This window comes from Neltuma alba, unplaced genomic scaffold (genome assembly GCF_004799145.2).
Source record: "Neltuma alba isolate B1F8T4 unplaced genomic scaffold, ASM479914v2 tig00010165_pilon, whole genome shotgun sequence".
Lineage (NCBI taxonomy): Eukaryota > Viridiplantae > Streptophyta > Magnoliopsida > Fabales > Fabaceae > Neltuma > Neltuma alba.
In genome coordinates, this window is record NW_021635110.1 from 303,137 (window position 1) to 309,136 (window position 6,000).

Consider the following 6,000-nt stretch of genomic DNA (forward strand, 5'->3'; position numbering starts at 1 on the left):
TGAATTTTCAAAGTTGAGCAAAAATTCTGGAATTTCTATGTGAACAGTACCTGCGAAGTAAAATTTTCAGATTTGATCTTCTTGAATCTAAGCCATCTAAAGTGGTCCTAATTGACAAGAAATGGATCTTAAGGATGAGAAATGATAAGATTTATGTTAGAAAAGCTAGAAAGAAAACCCTAAAACTAAGAGAAAGGGTTGAGGTTCAAGAGAGCTAGTTTTGAACATTATGTAATCTCTTGATCCTTATAGATTGTATGATCATTATTACTATGTCTAGGACCTTGGAACATCCAAGAGGATATTTGATGATGTTAACTGAATGCCCACATGGTTGGAAAGTCAAGGGAGTCAAAGGAAAAGTAAGAGGAAAACTTAAGGTGCAAGGTAGTAAACTTACTTATTATTATTGCTTGATGTTGTATGCTTATGTGTTGCTGTACATGATGTTTGAATATTGTTGTGACATGTATTGGATGCTATAAATGCTATTTATGATGAGTAGACTCTGTCTCCATGGCCATATTAGCATGATAATATGTCACTAATTAACAAGAGAACAAGTAAGTTGCATGTAACGCATTAGCATCTATCTAGCATGATTAATATGGTATTGTTTGCTACTGAGATTCCCTCGAATCTCACCCCCTCCCTAACCAACCATTTAGGTCAATCATCAATGGGCAATAATGGCATGAGAAGCAAGGAGAAGAAAGTGGAGAATTGTTCATGTTAATGAATGATATTATTATTCAATGTGTAATTCTCCTATTATGTAATTTATGTTATGGATGCCTATGGTGCCATGTAATTAATTATAATATTTATGGCATGAATGAAAGTGTATGAGCATGAATGAGAAAAAGTAAGCCCATGTTATGTATGCTAAAGAAATAAAAAGAATTAAAGTAAATAGATGTTAAGAGATAAAACGTAGGTCCTAGAGCAGTGAGTTTGTAGCTCCAGTTTAACCTATCAAACGAACGAGTTAAGTCACGAGATTTGACAGAGTTATAGTACACACACTAATATTTAAAACAAGAGGTAGATCACCTCAATTGGATGTGTAAGGAAATACGAATTTTCAAAATTGATGCATAGAATCTGGAAGTTCCAAATTTTATGAAATGAATAGTAATATTTATTGATTAAATTGCACGAATTGGGCAAAGATAAGTTCAATTGGATATTTTTTTTCCTTAAAGAGCATTGAAATAGCTTTCTATAGAATTTTTGAACACCTTAATACGATTTTTATGGAATTAGTTATGAATTTTTGAAATTGGACCTGTAATTTGGAAATTAAACAGTAAATAGTAATCTGAGTAATTATGTTGAAATTTTAAATTCACAGATTTGTGTCATGATCTGCCTAAACCATAACGCTTACGAATACATGCTCTGAGGGGTTGAACCGGCTGGTCCGGTCCAGTTTTTTTTCCTTGCTAAAACATTAAATATGCAGAAAAAGATTAAAAATAGATATAAAAATCTCATATATAATTATGTAAATATTTATGTTAATAATATATTAAGTATATAATATTTTCTATATATATAATATGTATTCTCTAATAAACGCATATATCCTTGGAAAAAGACAAAAAAATGGTAGTTAAATAATGAAATTCCCGAATAGTCATCAAAATAAGCAAAATTTCATTTTAGATATAGGTGACCGACCCGGAATTTTTAAATTTGCTAAAATAACTATATTGCCTTTTATTTGAAAAAAAAATTGGTTGCCGAAGCTCTAATGCTAGCGATGGCCATCGAAATTCAAGTGGGCCGCTGGTCATCGAAGCTCCGATGATTAGTTGCCAGAGATCCAGTGGCTAGATACTTATTTTTTTTTTTTGGGACTTTCTTTAGGTCTAGTAATGCGATTAACAAGTTTTTTAATGTTATTAACAAGTTCCATATAGCATTTAACAACATGTTTTTTTAAAAATTCAAAAAGTGACATTTTTACAACTTTAGTTACGCAATTAACAAGTTTTGTGACGCGATTAATAAGTTCGATATAGCATTTAATAACAGGTTTTTTGAAAAATTCAAAAAGTAATATTTTTATAACTTTAGTAACCTAGTTAACAAGTCATATACTTTTATTAACAACTCTCATAATGCCATTAACAACTCTAATAACAAATCACGTAATAATATTAACAACTGTCATAACCATATTGACTACCTAATAAATGAAAAAATTTTGTTGTACAATTTTCATAGGGAGCTGATATTAAAAACATCAACCTTCATAGAAAAATTTTGTTAATGATACTATGAGAGTTGTTGATATTGTTACATGACTTGTTAACTATGTTACTGAAGTTGCAAAAATACCACTTTTTAAATTCTCTGGAAAAACTTGTTGTTAACTATAATATCAAATTTGTTAATAGCGTCACAGAATTTGTTAACTGCATTATTGAAATTGTAAAAATGTCACTTTTTCAATTTTCTAAAATATCTGTTGTTAACTGTTATATCGAACTTACTAATAACATTAAAGAACCTATTAATCGTATTATTGCACTTGAAAAAATCTTAAACAAAAAATAGATATTAGCCATCGGAGCTCCTGTGACAACAGGCTACATGCCTTTTGGCAGCCACTGCCAATACTGGAGCTCTAGCGATTGGTCGATTGAAGGGTACTTGGTGTTTCTTTTTTGTTTTCTTGAAAAAAAAAAGAGTATAAAAGGCAATATGGTCATTTCAGCAAATTTACAAATTCCAATTTGGTTATTTATACCTAAATAAACTGAAATTTTACTTATTTAGATGACTATTTGGGGATTTTAAAATTTAGAAATCATTTTTCTGTCATTCTCTCTATGTTCTTCTATTTTAAGCATTATTTGGCACGAAATGTAGAAAAACATATGATAAGCACTACCTCCACTCCTAATTATAAGACCGGAGGTAGTATTATATAAGGCTGCCCAGAGTCACATCTATTTCAAAGCTAAATGGAATCAACTTTAAAGATAAAAGTAGAGAGGAAAATGATGGTTCCAATTGTGTGATTAAGTTGGAACTCTACTTGTGACTATTTTAAGACCTCACTTGTAAGATTACTGATTATTTTAATAAAATCTCCTTCAAAAAGAAATTACTAGGTTATTATTTTAAAGATTTATTAACATTTATTTCACAAGTCAAGAAGAATATAATAATAAAAGTTTACCTCGTAGAGATATTAATATTTAACGGTAACGGAATGAGTAATATTACGGATAACGTCTGTGTACAATTATTGTCGTGATTTTCTGCGCTACGATATTATAAGGAGCCTAAGGCAAACACGTGGATTTAGATTTATCAAAAATAACATAGCAATTTATATAATTAAGTTTCCTATGAAAAAACAAGTAATTAGACAATCTACATTTAGTTATAATTACATTAAAACAGGTGGATTTTAAAAGTTAAAAAATAAGTTAAAACGTTATATTCATTATATTATAAGTAATTAATCAAAATCCTCCCATTTTAATTTTATTTTAGAAAAAATTAAATATATAATAAATAATTAAATTCTAGGTTGAAGTACTGTAATTTTTCACTTGTTGATTTACAGCAAATAAGACAATTAATAGAGAGATTTACGGATAAATAAGACATACAAGTACTCTTATTCTAATTTTATAAAAAATAAATAAATTGTTAACATCGTCAACAACAGAATGAAACGATTTTATTTCAACAAACAAGATACCATTGCAAGAGTTAAGTTTGGATTTTAAGTGCGATTTTAATTGTTAACATCATCCAGTATTGAATGGATATGATTTTTTTTGACAGGAATGACTTACTTTTATAAGAGTTAAATTTAGATTTTCAGAGTGACATAATTAAAAGCTTGAGCACTTTTCCAGTCCCTCAATCGTAGTTAATCTTTATAGGTTTTTGGGTCAAGGTGGATCAACACCATATAAAAAATATTTTCTTAGGATGCACCTACTACGTTAATATATTTTGTGGTCCATTCATTATCTTGAAGTTTTTTTTAAGCATTTCTAGTATTTTAAAATATTTTTTTGGTACATCTAACTCTTCAAGGTTTTTTTTAAATATGGCTAGCACCCCAAATATTTTTTTGGTGCATCCGACACCAAAGCAAAAAAATAGTTTAGAGTACTAGACGCATTCAAAAAATATTTTAGGGTGCTAAATGTACCTAAAAAATATTTCATGGTGTAATGCACCTTAATCCTATGTTTTTTCTAAACTTTTAATTGTATATTAGACAAACTACCTCCATTATTAATATACGAACTAGATAATTAATTTTTAAATATTACAAAAATTAATTAAGTTAACTTTATAATAAACAGATGTTATACTTCCTACTTGAGATAAAGTAAATTAAAATGTTATATTTAAGATTAAATTAAATCTTCAAATTGAATCTTTAACAAGCTCAAATATATTAAGAAACAAAGATAGTATTGTAAAGGCAACTACATAATATAATTAAAAAAATTGATGGAATAGCTATTCTGACAAGAAGGAAAAAACACATTATGTTGACATTTGGAAAAATTATGTTGACAGGTGTTTATAAATGTTAACATGAGTCTGAGACTCAAGAACAGAGAAGAAATTATTTCTTTTTATATGTCTACATAACTTTAATTATTAATTCTTACATTTTAGATATGACATGACACTCATTTGAATTATCCAATTCACTCCCCCTCACTTCATCTTAATTATTTTTTTTTTTCAATTTAATAGTGACATTGTAACAACAACACCTTCATTCAAAGCTATGGGGAGTCGATGAATGAAAGTTGAGACATATTACCAGCGGATTGGATTAGCAGAAAAAACTATTACCTCACAACGTGATGAACTAATATTCAAATTCTCATAAGAAGAGGTGCTCACATTAAGTACCTGACAATATCTCGAATAGGATTGTCTCCAATAAGAGGATACTTATACATATTTTAAAAAGGTTGTGAGACATATTCTTTTTTATCCTGTTTGTAATTCACTTTCAGCATGCTTCATAACTTCATCTCAACTAAGAAGGTTCTTAAATCTTGATTTTGCCCTGAAATTTAATAACTTTTCAATTTTATCTTTATTTAACATATACAAAGAAAATAACAATATACATAATAATATTAAATAAAGGGTACGGTAATATGCCATACTAAAATTTTAATTATTTGACTTATAAATCTGGCGATAAATAGGGCCAGAGAAGTAAATGACACTACAAATTAATTTCTTCCGTTATTTGTACGTTTATCCATTTATGATCAAATTATGGAAACAGTGTGCATGTGCATGTGCCTATTTTATATGGATTACGACATCCTTCTTTCAAAACCACACTATATATTTTTAATTTGGAGCTAGCTCCTCCCACTCCCATCCAGTACCACCTCATTTTGTCTGCCCATAATCTCTTGAAAGTCTCCATCATGAAGAAGCAGTGTGACTGAAACGCACCAAAAGTAACTGCTGATTATCTGATTGGAATCTTTGCTAATTATTTTGAGGCTAATCATGATGAGCGGAACCAAAAAAGCTCATCAAACTCAATGATGTTTGATTATATGTTTTGATGCTGAACATAAGAATCAGTTAAAAGTTTATTTTAATTTTTAAATATAATATATCAATTTATTTTGTATTTTAAATTTATAATTTTTTTAAATTATCCATATTGATTATACATATTAAGAGGATTTTTATCATAGACAACTCCGCCTCAAAACATTAAAAGGGTATTTTAGACAAATCAATACGTATTTTTAAAAATAACTAACTTAATTATTTTTTTAATTTTTATAGATTAGCTATCTAGCTCTTATATTAGGAAGTAAGGGAACTAATAAATATTATAACTATCACTTCAATTTCTAGAATTTTATCTACAATAGCCAAACTCCAGCAAAAAGTCATTGTGGTCTGATCTATGATTAATTTCTTACACTTATTTTCACTTTTCAAACAATAATAACTAATCATATTGTC